Source organism: Anomalospiza imberbis, chromosome 1 (genome assembly GCF_031753505.1).
Source record: "Anomalospiza imberbis isolate Cuckoo-Finch-1a 21T00152 chromosome 1, ASM3175350v1, whole genome shotgun sequence".
NCBI classification, from domain to species: domain Eukaryota; kingdom Metazoa; phylum Chordata; class Aves; order Passeriformes; family Viduidae; genus Anomalospiza; species Anomalospiza imberbis.
In genome coordinates this window covers 133,005,604-133,031,441 of record NC_089681.1, presented here as the reverse complement: position 1 = coordinate 133,031,441, position 25,838 = coordinate 133,005,604, and the positions used below count along the sequence as shown (strand labels likewise).

At 37.7% G+C, this 25,838-nt stretch overlaps 1 protein-coding gene across 1 annotated transcript in view; it reads right to left on the bottom strand.

Moving 5' to 3' along the window:
* Positions 1-25,838, bottom strand: part of PLXDC2 (plexin domain containing 2) — a 253,379-nt gene that overhangs the window by 188,336 nt on the left and 39,205 nt on the right. The gene's annotated exons all lie outside the window — the stretch shown is intronic.

Sequence of the window (25,838 nt, the reverse complement as noted above, 5' to 3'; positions counted from 1 at the left end):
ATTACACCAACCTCAGAGCCATTAACTGACCTGACAGATCTGGCTATTCCTATCAATATTATTCCTTGCTACTGGAACAATGAAGGAAATCACTACCTCTGCTCCTGATCCATCATGCCAGTCTCTTTTGATTTTCGACTTTGGTTAAACCTATACAAAAACTACCTTGCTAGAGATTCACCAAAGCACCAAGACAGTCAGCTGTGCATCCTGAGTTGGAGGACAGATGATTTTAAATAGCAAACCTTCTTCCTGCCCATCTCTCCCATCTACCTCTTTTTAGTCAGCAAAACAGTTCAGACAAATCCCATTTTCATTAACTCTACAGGCCTAAAACTGGTTGTAAAAAACACAGATTTAAAAAATCCAACACCCTTGGATTCTAAAGAAGAGAAAAAAGATGCAGGACATATCACTATGAACACCTGAAAGTGTCCCAGGTTTGACTTTCAGGAGGCAGGCATGTGTACATGTCTAAACCATTCATGCAGTTAGAGCTATATCATCAAGTTATAACATCTTTAAATAAATACACGTTTTGAATGCTGCAGTAAAACTGGTGATTTCAGATACATTAATTGATAGAGCTTCATGCTGAATACATCTGCTTAAAATGCTATTACAAATGTCATATGTGCAAATGAATGCAGTCTATCCATCAGCAGTGCTTTTTACTGTGTTTTGGGGTAAAGCACAGGCAATCAAACATACCGAAGGGAGAAGTGAAAGTTCTCTTTTGCAGTTTTTGCAGGGCATTCCAAGAGGGACTGAGAACCTCGCAGTTCTTACTGAGCATATGCTGCTAAGACTCAGAATTCCTTTCATTGAATTTTACAGGAAAATAAGAAAAAGTGGTGGGAATAGAAGGAAGGGAAAAAGACAGAGACAACTGTAAAGAAGCAATTTAATTGTGCACAGTGTGTCTGGCTGTTGCTGAGTAAAACAAAGACTATTTGATTCATTAAATGGAGATTGCCATTTTTGTAAACATAGACTGCAGGCTATTGATTTAACTGAGTAAATTCCATCTATACTGGGACATTGTAGGGATGCACTATGCCTTTTATATCACTCCAAGCAATTTGGTGTATTTCTCTGTGTTTTACCTTTAGCTCTCATTAACAAGTGTTTATTTAAGTTAATTTAATAGCATCTGTGGTGGGAGTATTGAATGTGTGAAAATTCTTGTAACCTCCATTAACCGGCTTCCAGCACAGGGACAGAAGACTCAATTCTAAAAAGCAGCAAAAGATGGTCAGGTGCCCTTCGCAAGGAGCAGGCCTGACCATGCCGGTCGTCTTGTTTTGTGGTGGTGAGATTATAACCGGGAGCAATTTGTCAAACCTAGGCCAGACCCCAAATCTAACAAATAATTCAGTGGATATGAGAACTGCAACATATTGGTTATCAGAGCCTAAAATTAAAATGTCACGGTGTCTCAGCTTGGAACTAGAAGAAATTCAATGCCTGAAACTGCATTTTAGATAATGATTTCATCACAGAAGAGAAAGTGTCTGCAAGCCTAAGAATGCCACCGCATCTTTCTATCCAAATTAAGTTTGAAATTTGAAAGAGCTGCTCACTTTTCAGTCTTAGAGTAAAAGAGAAAAACTGGATTAAGGAGAGAGTTCTTTTAGCCCAGTTGTCATCACTTTGTAGACTAATGAACTTGATGATCCTTGTGGGTCCCTTCCAACTAAGGATATTCTAGGATTCTATGAAGTCATGCTTCACTGAGTGCCTCACTTTCTCTACTTGGAAAAACTTGTATTTCCATGGAGTTGCTTGCCTGCTTTTCATCATATTCCCAGGGATCGCTAGCACTTTGCTATGCCATAGGAAAGTACACCTTACTTCCATTTCCACAGAAGTTCTCATTCATCATCTCTTATTAGGTCTCAAGGTAAAAATTTCCATCTGTTTACTTCAATTGTTGAAAGGAAGCAATCCATCACAGTCTATTCATTCTGCATGAACTACTGGCATCAAGTGTAGCAGACTTACTGGGGTTCCTGCTCTACAGACTAAAAGGTAATCTCTCAAACAAATGTAAAAATAACTGAAAAATTTCTAATGTAGAAATGAGTTAATGTAAATTCTCTTCTCCTTGTTAATGTAAACAGACTTTTTTTTTTCCTTTCTTTTACTTCACAGGGTCTTGAATGCATTCGTAATGAACAACCATCGGGAAAAATGCTATAATGATTAAAATCAGCACTTCTTGTAGCACAGGAAAAAAATCACATATAGTTTACCAAGAGCATGAAAAAAATGACAGAAATTTTGATACTATAGAACTGGAATTCTGCAGCTTTCCTAAAGATGTTTTTTATGTCCCATGAAGAATGGGACATAAAACTACAAATCTTATATACATCAAATATTCTCAATATTAGGAAAATAGAAGTGATACTCACACAAATTATAATCTCCTAAGGACTTATAGAACTGCAAAGTAATGAGCAATAAATGAATCATGTTTAGGTATTTGCCATGATTAGGGATAGATTAAAAAATCACATATATTGATGTCTTCTTTTCTTCCCAAATGATGACCCAACTTTGTTTCTCAACAGCTGGCCTATGATGGAGCAATTGAAGCAATCAACTGGCAAGGAACTCTAAGCCAAGAGCGATAGTGATCTTTGCTTCTACAGTGACAAACTTTAAAATGCCATCTCAGCTTCCCTGTGCTATTTCTTTCAGCCAAGAAATCTAATGATCTCCTTCTATAACAAGGCTGCTACAGCTACAGACAGAAGAGTTTATCACAACCGAATAAAGCTCAGCTGTGCAGAAGAAAATTTTCAGACCAGAACAATCTTCAGTGGGAGCTAAAAACCTCACTGTCTTGTTTTTTTTCTAAGTGCTGTAGACACTCGTTGATTTTGTTAACACAGTATTTTGTAGCCTATACGTGGTGCACACATAATTTACGAAACCATCTTAAAAGTACAACACTGTTGGATAAACAATCTCCCACCTGGAGAAGGGAGAAAAAGAATGAACTGCATATGACAAACATTTGTCAAGCTACTTACCACATTTCTGCAAGGTAGTGAGAAACTCCCTGAAAATGGGAGCAGGAAGCATATAAACAGAACAGATGTAGAGTGAGTAGACAACTGGAAAGGATAAATTATTTATAAGAAAATGTGGCAAATATTTCTATTTTTAGAAAGGATTAATAGTGCTAATTCCATAGGTACCAGTAAATAGTTTGCATGGAAAGTAATAAATATATATTGCAGGCTTATAAACAGAGTTCACAGTCATTTCTGAAAGGAAATAAGGTAATGCTGGCTTATTAAAATTCAAAATGAAAGACTTGTAAAATCCCAAGATGTCAGCTTTTGGTGTCATGTAAATGAAAGCAGCCCCAGCAGACACAGGTAGGTCACCACCATTTAAACAAGATGAAAACTGTGCTGTTGTAGTCAGTTCATTTGAACTTATTAGGAGAGTACTTGCCAGCTCATCAAACTGTGGCTTATTACTGTTAAGCTCCTCTCATCTAGCTTCTTCCTCTGGATTATTAACATTCTTCTTCCTCTGGATTATTAACATCCTTATTCAGGTACAAAAGCACTGCTGCTAAACCTACTGCAAGTCACCTGCTATAAATCTGTTTGGAAGTTTGATTTTGTGGTCAGGGGACTCTGACAGTGCTCTATGCAGTAAAAACACACATCACACCTACACATGAAGTGTAGGTGTTCTTTGCTTCAGCCTCCCCATGCATTTACTCTTCTATGTCTCTCTGGACCACGGATCTCTGAAACCACAACTGGCTTGGTATTTCTGTCTGGCACAGTGTCAGGGTTTAACAAACAAGAATTAGTAACAATATTCCAGAGGGTGTTGTGCCGCGCTGGAGGAAAGCTGTTGTGAGGTCACATGTCAGCTGTGTCTGCTTGCTGCCAGCAGGCTTTAAGGGGTTTCAAGGAGAACCCCTGCAGAATACAGAGCAGGAGAACCCCTGTGGAGTCATTCATACAAACCCTGCATCCCGCTACCAGAAATAACATCCTGGGGAATAGGGTTGGGGAAAGAAAAACAGGCAAGAAAAAAATAAAATAAGCAATAAACTAGACAAACACGTACAGCTAAACTGCTCGAAAGTGAAAACTCAGCAGGGAGGTAAATGTTGCTACATAACTCTGAGACTACATACTACACAGAACCTCCAATTTTCATGCAGTTTAATTGTGAGTTCTTCTCCCCTTCGGGAGTTAAATTAGTGAGAACCATATAACTTAAAGTGGCTTGTTGTAGGCTCTATCTCCGCTAGTTTCATTTTTTCATGAATGCTCCCTCTGTTGTTGCAAGCATTGTTTCTCTGCTCCTGTATAACTGGATTGCATAAAAAGGTGTGTGGGAATTTTTAGATAGAAAAGTCTGCTGAATTTGAATGAGACAGTTCTACTCTCTCATTTCAAACCATACCAAAGGGTAGATGCAGAGGGTGTAAGAGACATGCAACTAAGGGCTCAACAAGGAATCCATAAAAAAGATTGAAATGCAAACTGAGTGGTCCAAATAATAAAGAAAAACCTGTCTTGCCTTTTTTTTTTTTAATTAAAAATCCACTCTATGATAGCCTTGTAATAAGTTAAAAGGGGTAAAATAATGATCTTGACAATATTTGCATAACAAACCGGAACATTACATTTTTCTGTGACTGAAAGGGATGTGGTGAAAATCAATCAGAACCAAGATACATTTTTCCTCTTATTATAGTTTTATTAATTCAGTTACTGATTTCTTTGAGACTCTCCTCCCTATTGCTTCCACCTTGGCTCCAGAATAAAAATTTTCACTTTGACACTACCTTTTAACCCAAAAAAATCTCTGCATTCATGGCTGGTGTAGAATTAGCAGCCTCAAAGAATGGCATTCCCTCCCAGTTCACTGCATGGGAAGAGGATGGACAGCATAAAATGCTTTATACAATGCTCCCAGGCCACATATGAAGATGATAATTTTAAAGTCAATTTAGCTGCATGTTGCTGCGACATGTACGTGAATATGAGAATTTACACATTCAAGTAAGAGGTACTGTACTTTGGTTTATGATGGCAACCATCCAGGACCATTGCAGCTGGCAGTGCCATACACTCGAGTGAAATGTAAGATCAAACTGGTTTGGGTTACTGTCACATTTCATTCATTCTCAGAACTTCTTGGTATTTTCATTACTTGGTAATATCTAGGTGCAGTTATCCCAACATTCCTTTTACTGACATAGAAAACGACTAAATAACTCAAAATTACCTGCCTTTACTTCAAAGAATTATAGACCAGAGCAATTTTTGACGTCACTTCTCGTGATTCCAGGAGGAGGAATATTTCCTGCAGTTAGTGCTAGAAAGGTACAAGGAAAAACTCTACAGAAGAAAAAAAAACCCCAATCTAGCTCCTTATTAAGGCAGAAATTCAAATTAAGAGTTGCATTTACAATGTGCTTTAAAGACAAATGCACACATTTCCAAGCTTTTCTCTCTCCACAGCCAGCCATACCTCCCTCCATGTTTCATGCAAGTTTCTACAGCAATGCTTAAAATCGAGTGTCCTGCACACAGACATCAGCAAAATACCCCTTATGAGTGAATGAGGAACACAACAGTATTTGATGCTGTCTTGATCAAAATGCAATTAAAATAATAACAGCCCTGTCTTTCTTTCTTTCTTTCTTTCTTTCTTTCTTTCATTCATTCATTCATTCATTCATTCATTCATTCATTCATTCATTCATTCACTGATATTCTCTAACAATCAGTTAATGTATTCCTTTACAGTATTTGAAGATGCTAAAGAGAATAAAAAGCTCCACAAATCACCTTCTCAGGCAAAAGTGCAGCTTTGGTGTGGATGGGCAAAAGAATAAAAAAAGGAAAGGAGGGGGTTACACAAACAAATACCTGCTGTGCTGTGTGAGCTGAGTCCTCCTGCCCCATTCAGCACTCTGGGAGAGCCAGACTGGTGGCAGGATAGCAGGGCAGCCTCAGCCACTCTCACCTGCAATGGCATCCCCTGCCTGGTCCTGGGACAGGACACTGCACAACCCTGCAGGTGAGTGCATGAAATAGGACCATGCACTTGTGGTTTCCACGTGGAGTTAATGCCCTCAGAGCTCCCCACAGGCAGCCTGGGCCTGGGGGCTTTTCTTCTGGAAGGCAGCAACGAGAGGTGAGGATCCATACATCACCCCTCAGGGATCACCCAACATGCAGGTGCTCTCTTTCCATTTTTTTGGCTGAATATAACCTGCTCAGATTCACACTTAAGTAGATCAGAAATGGCCACACAAGTTAAAAAGCTGCTCTGGACCACTTTTCAGTGGGTAGTTTGTGTCTATCACCAAGTTTCAGCATGGTTTGCCTTCATGCTGTCCTTAAAACAAAGAGAACTCTAACTTGAGCCCTTGACTTGTGCTGACCCTAAATTCTCCATAAGTTTTCAAACTATAAAAGGTGTGCATGTCCAGGAATGGATATTCTGGATGCTGGGGAAACTGACAGAGGACCAGTGTTAGCTCAGTGTGCAGACACACATCTCCGTCTCTGGATCAAGCCTACAACCTCCAGTTAGCTGAATGCCTATAGCATTCAGACAGACAGGCTAACCACTCTAGATATTTTGCCTGAAGGAGAATATGCCAAATACCTGTGCAAGATATTATCTTTTTCTCTTCTGTTCTATTGATTTTAAAATCAAGTCTCATTTCAAGTCTAAATATATAAGATTGAGGCCTTCAGTCATTAGGGCCCTTTATGTCTTTCTGTTAAATTAGGTGGTTCTCTTCTAGAATAAATACTTTCACCAGGATTTCTCCGAAATACAAAATGTCACCCTTTTTCTTTTTCATTAATAAGGTAAGCAGATCAAGTTTCTCACTGCAAGAAGCATCATCTTGTTAATATTGTCAACCTTATCAGTATTTCCAGAGGGAGAATGTGATGGCTTCCAATAAGGCACATTATTTCTAGTCCCTTTCAGCTGGTTCATGCATCGGCATTTGGTGTTTGGTCTCCAAGTCCCCTTACCACACAAGAAATTATATTCCACTGGCCACCACCAAAGCTCTTAAACCAACCTAGTATGATTACTTTTAAAAACACCTCCTCTTCTAAACAGATGCTTTTTGTGTTAGCTTGTGTTTAGTGATACTGGGAGGTGCTGATTTTTTTTGAAGTTTATGCATTTCAGATTGAAATCCATCCTAATGTCATATTTTTCTTATATGTATTTAGTGAAGAAGTTGGGGAAAAAAAAAGTTTGTATGTGGAAAAAAATTAAATAAAGTTATATGGGCAAAAATGCTTTCTGCATTCTTTCCAGGAAGTTCCATTATAGTCTCACTTATGTACTAGTATGTATTAGAACATTATCCCTCTTTTAAAAAATTATAATGTAGTGTGTCACTCTGGCCATGTAATAATTTTTTTAAAAAAATGCTTCTAAAAATATTCCCTTTTTGTTTTCAATATGAAGTGGAATTTCTGAATATTGCTGGGAAAAAAATCCAGAAGAATGAAGATTAATCTGAACCTCACTTTCATTATGTATCACCAGTCCTGGCAGGACCTTGATCCTTTGAATAAGCATTTCCACCTTTAGGGGGAAAAAAAAAAAAACATTAAAAAACCCAAAACCTAGAGAAAACAAAATAATCGATTAAAAATAAATTAAATCAGAAAATGTCTGGCTATGGATGTTACAATGCACAAATCTGATGCAAAGGAAGAGTGCAGCTTAAAAAGCAATAACTTGCAGAATTATATTAATTTCTGCAGTACTGCAACCAATTTACAAATAACAGGGATACCATCTGTTCTCCAAAGAGCCACGTAAAAAAATGCCTGCTAGCAATTAAGAGGTTGTGCACAAGGCACAATTTCTGCAGTTTTCGCTTTTTTTACCTGTTTTGTTTTGGTTGCTTGGTACAAATACCATGTAATCACAAATACCAGTAGATGCTCTTTCTACTTTTTTTTTTTTATATTTTAGCCTACATAGATTAGACATGTACTTTTTTAATCAGTGTATTTGGTATTCATGACTAATGTGAATTTGTAGATGAGATCTGAGAGAATTACGTGGATTTAGGTTTAGAGCTTTTCCCATCCTGGCAGACTGATATTAACTGAACATTTATTCTGCTCTGACTAATGAATTTTCTCTCTCTGGCCTCTCAATTATTGTTACTTTTCCCATTCTTTTTTTAATAGTTATGGTACATTAGTGTAGCACTTCTTCTTTCGGGTTATACTGTTATTGAGACTTTGCTAACATGTGGATGGGATGTCACAACTATTTCACTGTTACAGAATTTCACAGTCCTAGAGGGCTTAAAGTTAAAAGAAACTACAGATTTGTTAATGCATTTTGCAATTTGATTGCATTAACGTATTCAGGAACGTGCTCAGATCTTTGGAACAAGTCTGTGGGCTCCGAATTGTATTTGAGAATGATTCTTATGTACACAATACCATTCTGGCACATGACATAATTGCTATCCAGATAAGTCAATAAAGACATCATGAAATCCAAAACAAAGTCATACAGGAGAATTAAATGACACAGGCTGCTATTTTACTTGCTGCCATGCAGACTCTCTTTGGCCAAAACAAGCTTTCCCTAAGAAAGTGGTTCCAGTACACTACTACCATAATGCCTCGGAACGTTTAGCTGGGCTTTGGCAGCAGAACCATGATGATTATTTTGGTTTCCATTGCAGAAGGTCTATTCAAGATCAAATACTTTCTTTTAATGTGTGCCCGCCCTTGAAAGAGCACATAATCCTCCTGTAGATAGAACAGCATAAGGATAAGAATGAGTAGGAATTCATCCCTAATTTCAAGCTACAGGAACACCTGGGCTCCTGTAAAAATCTATACTTGTTGCAAAAAACACTTCCACAGACACTGTGCTAAATCAATCCTCCCTGCCAATCCCCTTGAAAGCCTATATCGGTGTGACTAGCAAGATACGATTCATTTGTCAGTCACACCAAAAACAGGATTTTCACTTTCCATAGAAAAGAAGTTAAAGACCAGTTCCTTAGGGCAGAAGATAAACCAGAGCAGCACCCTCAAAAGAACTACACAGAACAATCCTGACATGAGACACAGACAAAGCCAAGGGGCCCTTTGGCCACAATGGCATTAAGAAATAGAAATTTGCAATATCATTACTTCCTCTTAGCTGCTAAGAGGTGTCTTTCACGATTGAAAAAAACCTGAGCCTATGTAAATTCAAAACTACACAGAGAACATATACAGAGACTTCACATTCACTTACTGTAATATTTTAACAGCAGAGAATTTCATACTGGGATTTAAAACCAGAATATTTTACAGCTGCCAGTAAAATTGCTCCAATATATCTAAGCAAAAGCTTGGATTTCCTGGAAGTGAACCTTCATTTTGAAGGAATCTTGCTCTTGCTGATGTCTGGTAACAGCCAGCATTGCACTGTGGTGGGCAGAACTAGAGTTTGATCAATGAGTAAAATTCAATTGTAAGCAGCAATTAAGTGGATCTGAGATGCATGCAATACATGTATTTTCAGTGTGAAGAAAGCCAGCCACACAAATTGCTCTAAATGGGACTAAGTTTTTCAATTTTATTTGTACTGCATGCTGGAAATCCTACTCTCTTTCACTGATCTACAAGGTACATGACCACTATACCTAAAAATGGAAATTGAGAATGATTATCCTGTTTCATTTTTGCTCGTGTGTCTGAAAGTTTAAATAGAAATGAAAAGTTCTGACTTATCATGTTATGTAAGAGTTATTTCTGTTTATAAGAAATGGAGAGGACTGGATAGGCATACCCTAGGCTGGAGCTGGTAGCACATCACAGGCAAAGGAAAACACAATCCTGGGTTCCTCTGGCAAAGCCAGTGACACGGGGGATGCAAGGAGATGCCAGGGATCAGAGGCACTCATTTTCCTCTCCAGTTCAAAAAGTTATAAAGTGAAAAATTGTTCATTTTGGCATTTGAAAATTGGGCTGGGAGAAAAATAGGGACAGCACTAAAAAATTAGTTTTGTGGTGATGAAGCTGCAAAAATAAAGATTTGTCTAGGTAAGGCAGAAAATATCTTTTTACAAATTGGTGTAACAGCAACTGATTTCTCCCAACAATTTAAGGTTTGCAACAGGCAAAGATTCTCATTTGCACCTGTGGCACCAACTTAAGCCTCTGTTTTCTGTATCTCTCTCCTTTTCATAACTTATGTCCTGCTCCTAAGGAAATAAAATAAACAGGCAAGAAGCAGGCTCAGTATCACAAGAACTGCAGGTCATACACTGGCATAGCAAAGATAAAGCATCTCTACTGTAAGAGTAGATGTGGTCTCCAGGTGAGAAACTTTGTGAAAGCCTGATCCAAAGCAGCGTGAATGACCATGACAATGACCACCACCTCCTGCCTAACCTGTCCATGCACAGGCCATTTCTCTGTTGCTTTTCCCCTTTTCCTCACAGGGCTGTATAAACTGTGCAGTGAGGCAAGACGCTGTCACCATGCAATCTCCATGGCAAACATCCCTGTGAAAACAAGGCAGTGCACTGCAGCCATGCGGGTACTTTCCCTCCCCACCCCTTGGAAGAAGATGAGGGGATAAGCAATGCGCAAACCCATATTCTGTTTCACATGGCCTGATAGCAATGGGATAAGAGTCTGTGGAGTACAGGAAAGCCACACACAAGTACAAATTCTAACGTGCACAAAACCCAACCTAACCAGTACCATTATGGAAGTACTGTGGTGGCACATTGCTCCTATGATTAGGCCCAGGTTCATGTGCTAGCCTTGCTCCACTTACTGCTCTGTTCTTCAGGCTCCAACCTTCTACTTTACTCTGGGACCGGAGCAGAGTCCCAGTCCTCCAGAGAAGTTTGGAGGAATAAGCAGCCAATGCAGACAGCATGATCTAATGTTGCATACACGTCTTGGGCAATTCCTAGGGAAGAGCAAGAAACATGATCCTCTCTGCAACTGGCTCCACTGCAACAAACCATCCATCACCTCTAAAGAAAACTCAGGATGGGAATTTTGCTTTTACAGGTACCAGATGGGCCCTGTAGAAGTCGAATATAGTTTTACTACTGATTTGTTTGAAACACTTTACCTCCATGACTGATTTCAATGAGATTGTTGATTTTATGCTCCCTTCCTCCCTTGGTTAGGGTACACCTGATGGACTACGGAGGAAGAAAGAATCTGCTACTGTTTCTCTTTGAAGTGTATCATCCAAAACAGCTGCTGACACTTTTAAAGAATTTCAACAAAATATTTATCACTCTGACTACAGCCAAGCTTTAATCCAAACTCTGTCTATGATGACCTCAAACAAAGCACTTAAAAAATCACTAGAACCCAGAAATAGAGAAATCTGCTTGTAACTCTAATTTGTAATATGCCATGGAGCCATCATGATTTATCACAGAATGCCAAAAACTGGTGAGTTCATTGGCAGGCTACAAAAATACTTCCCTACCATTCACATAGCTACTTGGTTGTAGTAATAAATAATCTGTATTGAAATCATGGGTTCATTACAAAAAAAAAGCATGCAAATTTCAAAGCAGCTCTGTAGCTTTTGTGTTCTCTTTCATGAAAGAGGGGAAAAAGTAAAGAGAGGAAAGAGAAAATCAAAAGGAAAAAGAAAAAAAGGAAAATGAAATAAAGCGAAAGATGGTAGGAACTGACTTATCAATTTACAGTTTAATTAATGGTGAAATAATTTGTTGAACATCAGCAAGGTTTTAATGCTGCCCTGAAGGACTATCTGGAAGTTCAATAGTAAGTTAAGACTATAACATGCTTCAGTGATCAAGATAAATCAACAAATGAGGGATCTGTATTTGAAAAATGTAAATCTGCTGTTTTCTGCCAAATGCTGAAATAATCTGTATTGTGAATCAATATTATTCCTGTTTTCAATACCTCAGAAAAAAGTAACTCATTATTCACTTGTTATCCCTTCCCTTGCAAAGCTGTTAACCCCCACAAAGATGCTAGTGAATTGAGAAAACCAGGAAGGAACAAGAGCAAATGGCACAAAAGATCATTTCATTTGCTTGACTAGGCACATTAATGAATTCCACTTAGACTGGAAAAATGCAGGGAGCACCACAACATCATACATTGCTCTAGCTTGAATGATTCAGAGTCTAAGTCTTTAAAATGTACAGTAAACTGTAATTAAGCAATTAGACATGAAAGAGCATAAGCTGAGCTGAAATAATGTTAGACCCCAAATGCCTTGTTTGTTTTATGCCTATAGCAATTTCAGCTTTAACTCTATTTCAAAATGACATATGCCCTGTCAGAGCTGTCTAACTGTGGTTATAAAAATCTACCTATTTTTCTTTCCTACCAAAAGGCAATTCAAAGTATTTTGTTCTTACACCCTTGTATAAATCCTTTCAATTCCTGTTAACACGTTTGCTGCTCATAGAAGCTGCCTTCCAAAAAGTGTGATAATGGCTAAGAGGCAGGAAATAAAGGGCAAAGATAGGAAAGCTTTCTTTAGCATGAAAATAAATAATAATTTAGCCTCCAGGATAGTTTTTAGCATAACCTAAAAAGGGTGCCAACATGAAAAATTATTTTAATTAGGACTACAGGTAATTGTAAAACCTCATTGGAAGAGACAGATTCTCTGCACCTCTCAGATCAGCACGCAAAATGGATAAATTTGGAACTTTGATGAAGGACATAAACAAAGACATGATAAGGTAAACTAAACTATAAGGGACAGTTATGATAATATGTAATTTTTACAGCTTTTCCAATAATTTCCTGATATAAAAAATCCAGGTCTCACAAATATTCAGTGATGAAATCTAACCTATAGGCAGCAGCAAACTGAACAGTAAAGGAAGTACAGTAAACAGTAAAAACAGTAAAGTACATTTTAGTAAAGGAAAGGACAGATCAATACAGGAATCTTACAACAAAGGACTCAACAGATGAGAGTTTAACCCCCAAAAACCCCCAAAAAATCCTACAGAGTTTAGAACAACCTGTCACAGCGGGATCTTGAAACTAGCTTTCACATTTTCATTTGTGTATTAACTTATTTTTAGGATCCTATGTTATATCCTAAAGCATACTTCTTTTGACAGAAACAGGCAGGTACATATTGTAAAAATTATTATTTCAGAACAGCTACTAATCAGCAAGGTACACTTCCACTTTTATTAGCCAAGAGAACAAAACACATACATAACATGTACAAAACAAAAATCAGTAGGTTTTATTTTTTCATTCTCCATTTTTTCAAGCAGAGAGTGGATATTTCAGGCATTAAAACAACATATTAAAACAGGCACTAAAGCCTTAAAAAGTAATGAATGAGATGTGATTTAGGGGAAAAAAAAATCCAAACCAACCAAGATCAACAAATTTTAAAATTAGAAAAAGCGGGTCTGTAAGGTGCATCATAAGGGGCTTCACATCTGAAGCAGCTGCCACAAAACACCAAAAGAGTAAAAATCTAGAAAAACTGAACACTGGCCTGATTCAATGCCACACATTTTACTGTATGAGACTGTCTCCCAGTTTTCAGCATTTACTTCTGATCAGAGGCAGTATAAGACCTTCCTCCACACTCAGACAACACAGGGAGCTCGTGATCAGCAAAAGCAAACAGGGTTTGTGAGGTATCAAAACCCTCTCTCCTCTCTGCATAACAAGAAAAATGTCTGTGCAGGCTCCAAGACAGAACTTAGTTCCCAACAAAGCAGCCGTCAGGAAAAGCACATGAACCTGAACCTTTTTACCCTTTTTGTAGCCCACACACACACGCAAACTTCTTCAAACAGGTTATTCATTATTCTTTGGGGAGTCTTCCAGAGCAGCTCTAAACTCTGTGCAGAGTTAACTCCACAGTGAGGAAATTAGTGACATTTGTGAGATCATGACATACTTTAGAGACAGTGAACTCCCATTTTTTTCTACCCCAGTGACTGTCTAGTCATGTTCCTGCCAAAAATTTGTTTTTCTCTTTCCATGTTTTCTGTTCTTCCTTTTTAAATTAAAATCACATTTGAGACAAAGATTTAACACAGCTGAGTTTTCAGGCTGGTATTGAGAATAGTAATTTATCCATTTGAGCTCTCAAATTCAATTTTGTTTATTTCCTCCAAAATTTTTGTCATATTTCTTCCAAGTAATTTTGGGGGAAAAAAAAGGAAGAAAGGAAGTATTGAATATTTCATATTTGGATTTTAGCATGAATAAGTCTGTCGGCAAAACCACAAAGTTCAGTTTGAAGATATCTTTCCAAAATAAAGAAATTAAAATAAATGTAAAGGTTACGAAAGCACTTGGCTCACCAGACTTGCAGACTCATGTCCTCTGTTTTTCAGAACAGGAGGAATGTGGATAGTGGCCAGGACATTTGTCAGACAAACTCCATCAACAACCATAACTCAGTGAGCCACATGTGTGCAATCTAATAATCCTGGCAGATGAATATTATGTAACATTGAAGTTGGTGGACTTGCTGTACTGAAGAATTTATCTGTGCCTAATCATGATTTGTTTATAGTGTGAGAAGACACAATTACGGGATTGGTACAGCAGGATAAATCAAGCTTTTTTTTCCTTTATTTTAAAAAGACAAATACTAATCACCAAAAGCAGCAGAAAAAATAAAAGACTAAAAAGAATTATGTCTTATAAGCAAAATAATAGAAGCCACTGTGATTTTTCATAGAGATATAACAAGTCATCAATACATGACATAATATATCAAAAACCCCCTAGAACTGTTATTCAGAAATTAATTACCTCTGAAGGTCTTGTGGTCTAATCTGTACTCAGACCATGTCTGATCTTGTGATTCCTCTTTTCCCTAAAGTCTAACTAGATTTCTTTTGTTGCGACTTGTGTCCATTCCTATTTGTCCTATCACCTTTCACTTTTAGCTGCAGACAGATGTGAGGTCCTCCCTCATCCTTTTTCCTTAGAATTCAACAATCCCACTCCTCTCATCCTCCTTTCACCTTTTCCTTCTTCTTCTTCCAAAATAAGCTCTTTAGCAATAAACCTTCATAAAGAATGGCTCTTGAAAAGTAGGAAAAGCCAATGCAAACTTACCTGAGTATGCTTTATTTCTGAATACACAGTTAAACTACTTATGAGAGACAACTCATGTTGATGAGTGCACAGAGCTCATACATTATTTAATGCAGGACCTCTCCTATGCAGTTTCCAGAGCTAGGTGACAGGCAGAGGCTCAGGAAGCAGATATTTCCATGGCCCAGAGCCTGACCTGACAAGACCACTGAACAGAATTTTCATGTCACTGTCACCAGAGCCACTCTTCTCTCTCTCTTCCCCCTGGTCACATATTCCTTCTGTTGACTAAATTCAGTCTGTAATACAGAATCTATCACTGCAAGATTTTAGAATCAGGTAAAAATCTATCTAGACACCAGAATTTCTCAAAGGCACAGTCTGATACACTGGACATACAGAATGTCATTACTGCTCTCTGCGCATTAAAAAAATCCCAACAAAACACCAAATACCTCAAAAAAATCCACCCAAAAAGAAACCCCCAGATCCTGTTTTGACTGGAGAGATTGTCTTGCATATAAAATTAGCAGACCTAATAAGCCTGTCTACTATGGATCTCTAGTAAGAGTGTGCACAGTAAGTTCCCATTTAACAGAATTTTGTACAGCCTATGCTTTAGGTAGAGAATGAAGGACAGGAATGTGTGAGAGCCACAGAACTGCACTACCACAACCCTGGCTAAAGAAGGAGAAACCTCTCCCTTCCACCCAGGTCATACATGTTTGCCTGCACATATGACTAAGCACATCTCCAGAGGTGTTCTGACTCCCAGGTATGTTCAAAGCCACCCATTCTTCCCTACCTTAAAGCTTAGTATGTAATTAATAGAAACAAGGGGAAGGTAAAATGTCATAAAGCCATACATTATTTTAAGAGGTGTTCAAGTAACCTGAGCTATACACCAGTTGCAGATTTGTTGCCATCCTCTCATGATACTGGTTCCCACAGTAGGTTCAGGGACCTATCAAGGCTTCCTCTCAATAAAGGCAAAACTCAGTTTCGCTATATCAGTAATAAAAAACCTGCTGCTGGAGTCAAAGGGTTCAGCTTGGATGACTGAGAGAAAGGGCAACAACCACAGGGAGCTGGGCTTTGCCCTCCCACTGCCTACTGTGTGGTGCAGCAGACCTCCAGGTCCTCCTTGCCTGTGGGATTGGCCAAGTAGAGAGCACAGCCATGCTTTTTGGATGCTGCTGCCATTTAGCTGCCCTGGTGTAGCTGCGACCAAAGCAAGCCCCGGTGTAACAAACTGCTTAGGTTTTCTTTCTTTAGTATGAAAGATACAATGACATTCACCATTTTATGCCTTGTAACTACTTCTTTCTCAATACTAAATGATATTTTGTATACATTTTACCATACATGTTACATTTTGGTTAAAGTGATAAGATCCATTTGTGCTGCCCTATGGCAGTCACTGAATTGCACTCTCACACTCAGAAGTCTATGAACAGCATAAAACAGAGAAGGGTCCTGCTCCAAAATTTAAATGCTTTGGCATAAACTCATTGCTCACCTTAGGCAGAAGACAAAAAAAAAGCATGTGTTCCTAAGTAAACAAGTAGTGATACCTGCTATGAATCAAGTTGCACTGACATACACAAAGCATTGGAATTCTACCATCAAGTCTATTACAGGAGTGCTCTTCCTTACCTACATTAATTTCTTTAGTAATTTTTTCACAATTGTTTTTCAATGGCTATTATTAAATGCCCCTTTTTTTATTTAAAAGACAGAACTGGACAGACATTGAGATGAGATTTAGTCTTTAAATAATGTATAATGCTTACTATGTGCAGCTTGTCACATGCGCATAGAAGCACACATGTAGCTGTATCCAGCAGCAGCTAACTCGACAATCCCAGATGAAAAGCACAGCTGAACTCCTCCTGCCACACTAAATGTTGGCAGCAAAAGGAGATTGCTCCTCACTATAAGACAATGGCGGCTCAGACTGAAAATATAAACTTCACATTTTTGAAACCCTGAGAGATTACCAGTGTGTTAAGAGAAATTTGGCATCTTTATACCAGATTTTGACTTCTCCACAAACCAAATGTTTGTCTTTAGACCCAAACCACCGCAATAAAATATTTTAGATTTGTGTCATTTCACCTTGTAATAAAGTTCGACTCTCTAAGAACATGAGAATGCTGATTAGTCTGCTAAGACAACTACACAAATAGAGGTAGACTGCATACAAAACCACATTATTACATGTTCTTTAAATATTCCAGAGAAAACATTTACTATTATGTTATGAATTTTGCACCAGGCTTTTTTCTATTTCTCATAAAAAAGTATTGAGAACCCAGCTCCATGTAGATACTTTATGGTAGTTCTGGCTCATCTAATTAACTGAATTTAGTTTGTAATTTGTGGTTTGTGGGTCTGAAGCTCTGTGGACTCCATCCAAGTGGCTCTCAATAGGTAATTAAAAAAGAAAACCAGTGAAATAAGATTAGCTGCACAATCAGTCAGCAGTCATTAGAAAAAAACATAGCAGTCCATAAATTTACAGTGTTAAAAATCTCCACTTCACTGTGTCTTCATTGTCTAGTGCATCAGGTAGATGAGTAGAATTATTAAAAACAAACAAAGAAACAAACAAAACAAAGGAGAGAAATGCAATTCACCTCTTTACAGCATTGCTTTCCAAGATATGCTGATATCCCCCTCACTGCCTCACTGCAATATGACCAACTTTTGGTATTTGCTACAATGCAGAGGGACATCTCATGCAAGAACTTGAGGACATCCACACAGCAGCATTTTTGCCCACCTTTTCTCTCACCACCTTCAGAGAGTTTGACTCCTTTTAAAATAAAAACTATAAAAAATAGCACTACTACAAATACAGAGCAGGTAAAATCAAATAAAGATTATTCAATTCTAGGAATTTCTTTTTGGGGTAAACCCCAGCCATGTCAGACTCCGACAATATAAATACATAGAGAGCCCTGGAGTTAGAATGGAGGAAACAAGCACTCCTGTCTTCTAGAGTAGACAGAAACATAATTGTCTTTTATTAATAGGTCAGATTTCCCTGTACTTATCACAACTGGAGCAATAAAATTTCATACTGTGAACAATCACACATTGGATATTCTTAATTATAATCTGAAAATTTGGAGTTCCTTGATTCTTTAATTAAATATTCTCTTAATGCCTTTAACTTATCACTGACTGGTAGCATTCTCATAGCTCAAATACATCAGTTTCAGAGGTCTGAACTATCTGTATTCCTAAATGAGTTGTCATGTTATTACAAAAGCAACAAGTAAGACCATTGATCATCCCATATATTTACCAATGAACTGTGAGCAACACAATTCCACAAAGAGCAATACTGAAAGAAGAAGCTGAGCAGACAGCAGGCCAGACATGAGTGCAAACCAGAAACTTTCAATTTGCATCTGGACTTGTTATTTTCCATGGATTACACTCATTCAAAGCTTCCATCCAGCCAAGGCAATCAGAGAATTGATAGAAAACAAAAAGGATGCAGTGACATGACTCCTACACTATGCTGGAGAAATCCAACGGCCAGTTTTGCTTTTTTCATTGATTAATATCTCAAAGCAATCCTTTCAGTATAGGGAGGGCTTCAACAAATGTTTGTTTTGATTGCAAATCACTTTAGAAATCTCTGAAATATAAAATGGGTAAATGAAATTGCAGAAGTCAGGACTTTGTCTCTCCCACTTGTGGTGGAGGAGTTTCACAGTGACACTGAGGGCAAATGTCAGTGTTCCTGCATGCAGAACATTCTGTGCATTATTAACACTTTGCAAATGCCCAACTGATTAAGAGCTCACTACCACAAATACTTATTCACAGAAATAATTGCTATTCAGCTAAGAAAGCCTAATGAAAACAATGGGTCTACTAAGATACTCACAACAACTATTGACAGAGCAAGATTCTGCTTCAAATGAGAAGCTAAAAACAATCTAAAGAAGTCTGGCCTGTTCTCTGCCTTCAAGAATAATGACACATAGGCCTGAAGCAGGAAAGTTAAGCCTTAGTTTTAGGTCAGGTGTTTCCTTGATCATATTTTGTGCTGTGTTGTGCAAGAAATATCCATGATTTAGCTAATCTGCAGGTGGACAACACTCCCTGAAAAATTTAGCAATTTCTACCAAACATTGTGGCAAATGGCACAATAATAAAACAAAATTTTATGTCTTTTTTACATTGAAATGATCTGATTGCAAAATTTGACAATATCTTTAAAAATAAACTTTTTTCATTTTATACTACACAATAACAATAAATGAGATACAAAACCAAGATATGCCATGGGGTTACAATAACTATGTCCTTTTGCATTTTGCAATACTGGAAATAAGAATTAATACTGTAATGCTTCAATCCTATTAGTCACTGTTATTTCAACAAGTGCTTTAACAGACCACTCAGCAAGATAGTTGACTTGTGGCTTCCAAAGCAGAGTTCTTTTGTGCTGATTACAAAGCAGGTACCTTCCTGGTGTATGGTTGGCAATATAAACATCAGTCACAAAACCAACTGAGAATATCAAGGGGGAGCTGCTGAGACCAGGTTTGCAGGGTTACACAAAGCACAGCAGCTTGCCCAAACCAGCTATGTCCCCAACACACCATGATGCAGCATCAGCCATGAAACTGCTTGTTGCCTTTGGGCTACACACAGGCTGTATCCTCCTCTTGCCTTTCTGAATCAAATGCTGTGCAACTTGTGGCCACATAAAGGCTTCCTTGGGTATTGTAGGGATGGAAGCAATCTGAAGTGTATCTAAGGTTGGGATCGAGAAATGACACTTCTGTAAAGCTGTTTTAACATTAAACTTTCATTCATGGACACATATGTCTTCATCTACAACTCAAGATGCGTGATCAGTGTTAAGTTTGAAACAAGATGTCTTCAACAAGATGATCAGTTGCATAATTTAATCAGTAAAGTTCTGGCATAGTTTTTGCCAGATCCACAGGAATAATTTCTATTGATGTCAATGAGAACAAAGTACACACAGAAAGGTAAATGGAAAAAAGCAATCATTTCACAAAATCATAGAATATTTATCATGTACTTCTGAATATGTTAATGTAGATTCCACACAGCAGTCATGGATTTTAATTTTCACAGTCTATGCCATGCTAATATCCATATTTTTCTGCCTCTAGGTGTAGCATTTGGCAGGAAGCCATTACACTGTGAAGTACAAAGGAAAAAGCAAAACAAAAGCATGTTTAGAGTCTCTATAATCAGCAGTGAAGACTCTGCCAGATGGAGCAAATGATATGGTCAATGAAGGTGCAGAAGGTGAAAAAATTAATCTAAGGGAATTAACAGGATGTGTGACACCAGAGTTCTCCCCAAAATCTCTTGTGTCAGCTTTAGCTGTCAATGCAGAGTCAAGTTCACATGGTGGATATGCACTAATTATGGGTCTCCCTCTCTGAAGTTACTGAATTTATTGATTGTTTTTACTGTGCTCATTTCATTTATTTTCCACTATTTAGTTTGGCCAAGAAGTCTCCACCTCAACACTTTGAATTTCAAATCACAGCTGCCAAAAACCAAACATACATGTTTCTTGTGCATTTTCCACATTCCTTCTAAAAGCATCAAAAAATGCACTTTCTTGAGACCTCTCACTACCTTAATCCCATCTGCAGCATTGCTTGCACAGTGCCTCTACAATTATTTCTAGGGTTTCCAAGCTTACAGCCTTCTACTATTCCCCACAAAATACTGTGGCTGCATTTCTTCATCTTCTTTCAAGACCCACTGAGGATGCAAGAGAAGAAGTACATACTCCAGGATGACAACGGATTTTTTCAAGATAGGCTTCTGTGGCTTTTAATATGCTCCGTTTTCAATATTTAGTCATCAACTTCAGAAAGCCTGGATTCTTCCAGTTTACTTCCTATAGCAAAGACCAATTTTGGGGTGTCTTGTACTACACTCTCAGATTTTTCCTCACAAATTACAGAACAAAGAAAGTAAGTATCTTTGTGTCAAAAATTTACAGGTGATAACTTGGAAGTGATGGAGTCAGCCACATTCCCACAAGGCATATATATGTTTGTGAGCAAGTTTATTCAGAGAAAAAGAAAGGCTAGCAACCATTTTGTTATTTAGAAAGTTCACACTTGCTCCCTGCAGTTTCCTATTATTGTTTTTAACTCTACTCCATGTTCTTCCTCTTAAAACTTCTACAAGTCTCTCAGAGAGCCTGTGACCCCTGTGCAGCAGAGCAGAGGACAGAGAGACTTAGAAGCTCCCTGGCTGGGCACATGTGCAACTGCAAGCAGTGTTACTACTCATGGTGATGTCAGAATTCACCTAAGAAGGGCAATCTCTGAACTAGTGGTTCCAACCACTGCTCTCAGTGGAACACACTGGAGGCAGAAGTTAGCCAGACTTATAAACTGGTTTAATGATGCCCTGCTATTATTTCAGAAGAACTTTTGCTTACTGCTGCACTTTGCAACCAAGAACGCCTGAGGGAACCAGTTTGGCTTCCCATGAAACAGGGCAGTCTGTTCAGACAGCACATCCTTCCAGACTTCCCCACTCACAACTTGCCCAACCTGTTGGTCTGAGAAAAAAAAATTACAGGTATTTATCCTTCTTCTCCATCTCTCCCCAAACTTGTCAGGACTTCACCTGAACTGAATAAACTAGGGATCAGATTCTAGTCAAAACTACTCTTCAAAAGAAAAGCGCAACATAGCACCTCTCCTTTCTCAAACCCTCTGCAACAGAAGACTGTGAATTTTTTCTTCTAAACATCCCAACAGTCCCATAAATGTGACAGGATATATAGTTTGAAGTCTTATTGGCAGAATTCATTTTTTTCAGTGGTTGGGATTTTAGGTTTCTTTTTTTTTTGTAACTATAGATGAGGTGAGTTCAGTAAAAATGAAATTTTAAAAAATGAAGGTATTCAGAATCTATCTAATGCAACAGTTGACATTTCTATTATTTTTCACAGCATCTAGATATTTGTACTTTTAATCTTGTTCTGAGAACTCTGCCTCACTGCTGGGAAGAAACCTGTGGGCAAGATACGTCCTTCAAATTTCACCCTTTCTTAGCTGCCACATGCTGGCAGCCGTTGAACAAAAAAATCAATGACAGCAACAAATTCTGCCCTTTGTAACACTTTCCATACCACATACAGAAGTGGAAAATGAATATATAAAAACCTCAAAGAAACTATCTTTTCTTTCATCTTCGCTTTTGTAGATTTGTCAGCCTACTGAATAACTAAACCTGTCAGAAATGCCGGCTAATTCAGCTTGTGTTTACAATTCCTGCTTTTTTAACTAGCTGTAAGTCCAAATGCAGCAACAACAATTATTTGTTGCCTTGGAAACACATGAACTATGCATTTAGGCCTTCCTCAGTGTATATTCTCAGCTTTTTTCTATAATGATGTACCACAGGTCTACCAAAGCTTATAATTTACTGGTTGGAATGAACACAACCTTCTACAACTCGTTTATCAACTGCTGATGGCCAAATTTTTCTTTAACCAAGGTGCAGATGACTTTTGATAATTCTGTCTCTGACCAGTGTCACTAACATGTTTATGAAACAATGTGGTTTTTGTTTTCCCAGCATATATAAAAAAGATCAATTTTTTTCCCTTTTATAAAATAAAATATTTGCTAGAAGTTCTTATTTATCCTCTTCATATCCAGAAATTCTTTGGCTTGGCAAATTGAGCTAATAGATAGCATGTTGAAGGACATTCCTAAACAATTTCTTTATACTTATTTTCATATACTTTAAAAGTCTTTGCCTTCCCTACAGTGTACTTGAGACGATTGTCAAAGAGAAGTAGAATGTCCTTTACATTACTTCCACATAAATCATACCACAGTAGCTACACAAATATCAATCAAAATCATTGGTGTCAGAACAGAGTAACGTCATGAGTCTCTCACATTATCAAAATACTCTTACCATCCAGTGTAAACCCACTCCTACCCATCAGTTTAGCACAGGAATGTATTTGCCTTACTAGCCAAATAATAATAAACTGCTTGCTTTCTCAGTTAAAGGCATTTCTCAGTTAAAGAATTAATTGTATCAACCAAATCTCACTTCCATTACACTAACCAACAATGTTCTCTATAGCAAAGGCTTCTAAGCAGTCTACATTCAGTTTTGCATTTTGCTTTCTCTACCAAAATATCTAAAAACAGAAGAGTAGAGAACACCACTTTGTAAATGGCTTACATCTCATTTTCTAAAAGGCACAGACATGAAATACAGACAGGCTTGCCCTGCTCCAAGAACTCAGGGAGAGCAGGGAAGCCTCAGGGTACCCACTGATGCTGGCACCTCTGTGAAGAGAATCACACAAAAGGGGGGGATAAAGTTCCCTGCATAGAACTTTGTGCAAACTGGGCCAAGATTTAAGTAATACCTGGACCTCCCAGAAGGCATTATGTTACTTAAAAATATGAAGAACCAAAAACCTAATTAGATTTGTAGCACAGTGTTCAGGCTCCCCAGGTACAAGCAAGGAGCTTTATAGCTTAGGCTGAAAAGCTACAGAATGCCATTTTTCTGCTGCTCCATGGCTGGCTCCTCAGAATACAGTATTACACTAATAGGAACAATTACACCTTCTTCTGAAGTTTCAAAAAATCCTTTCTTTGCAACCTGAATGGGTTTTATTAATGGTATTTATTACTGTGACACACGATAAAATAAAGATACTGAAGAGTACAAAGTCTTTGACTGAGATGTACAAATAGACCTAGCAGTCAGGTCTCAAGTTCACATGCTATGGAAACAACCCAATATATTTATGATTTTATTAAGACAGAAAAAACCTTGATATATGCACAATGTAAAATCCTCACTTTTCTTCCCTGCCCATTATTCATCTAGATTTCCAAAGGTACTTTATGAGAAATTATTCTAAACAGCAGGTGATTCCGTACCTTACCCTGATAAAGAAGAACGAAAAGCAATTTTCCATCAGTTCCCAACCATCAATCCTTTTGAAAAATAAGCTTGACCGTAAGCTTAAGGCACAATGCCTGAACTAGAAAATATCCAAAGGGCATTCCAAGCTATGCCAGAGCAATTGCCATTTTTATGTGAAATATGATTTCTAAAAACTTTCTAGTTGAAAAAGGCTTTTAGTAAGGTAACAATTACCTAGTGCATACACAAAAAAAAGGGAGAAAATAATGACATTTTCTCATTAGTTTCCTTATTTTCAGGAAAAATTCTCACTCCTCTAAATGAGATCAATTTTTTTTTTCTGCACTAGGAATTATTTGATGATCAAGTCTGACTATCAACAGTTATGTTGATTTGTGAAGAACTAGAAAAGATGGCAAAAATATAAAACATTGGCCTTTCAGAAAATACTATTGTACTGTGTTACATACTCTCCAATGCATATTGATCATCTCCTTACCTACTTCAATAGGAAAACATAATTAAATTTGAGTAGGGTACTTGCTATTTTTCACAGCTTGGGATTCTCTGCAATGTCCCCAGTTGACATCATCATTAATATAAAAAGATACTCAACAACAAAAGTCAAGGACAGAAGGTGACTCTCCAGTTTGATTCTGCCTTTTTTCCTGGACAAACCTGCTGCTAACTTCAGAGAAATAAAGATGTTAATGCCAAACAGATTGGCATTTTGAATGACTATCATTTAGGGCAGACAAATTTCTCCATGAGCTGGACCTACAGAGGTATCATATTCCAGATAAAAAGGTTATGAATTTTGCACAGATGTGCAACTGATTACTATGGGCAACCCAAATAACTCAGAACCCTCTTCTTTTGTCCTGACCATATCACAAGTCAGGTAAGGACAACACCAATACCTACCACTAAGAAATAAGACAATAAAAAACTCTGTTTCTGTGGTGGAGTTCTTAAACTAAGGAAAACTGATAGATGGCTCATAAAACAGAAAGGATGCTAACTAAAATTTGCTAAATTAAGGCAAAGTGTCCAAGTCTTTAAGAGCAAAACTAATGCCCACACCTTCTCTTTTGGAGTTGTGCATAACCACTAAGAGTTGGTAAGTTTCTATCCCCCAGATGTCACCAAGGCAGTATTCACTAAAGAAGGTACTCTAGTCAGTGAGCCTCAAAAAATCCTTACCTGCATGTAATTATCTGGCCTGTCTACTCCTATCATTTCTACTACCCTCATTGCTAATTATTTTCTTCTAATGAAAATCAAGGAACACTTCAAGAAGAATAATTTCCTTTACTTGTCAGCTCTTTTTCCCTTTCCCTTTCATTAGCCCTTGCTAATGCCTGCTGCTCCAAACAACCCTCCCAGCACAAATATCTCAGAGCTCCTAGATGAAATTTCTGAGAAATGAAATCTTTACCATCCTTACAATGTTTTTATGACTCACTTAAAACTTTTTAATATAAGTTATTATATTTTATTTTTTATATATATATATATTCTTGTATTTTTTTTAATGTAGTGCCAAAATCTAGATCAATTTCTAAAGGAAATGGAAGCATAATTTAATGTTCCTTCAGTTGTTAAATACCTTCTTATAACTGAGACAAAGAGACTACTTTGCTGACAACTAGTCACTACTAGAATATTGCTTGGTTTAGATGACTGGCATAAAGCTTTCATTTTTTCTTTGAGTGAAACTAGATATTAGGAAGCATTTCTTTACTGAGAGGGTGGTTGAACACTGGAACAGAATTCTTAGAGAGGTGGCCAATGCCCCAT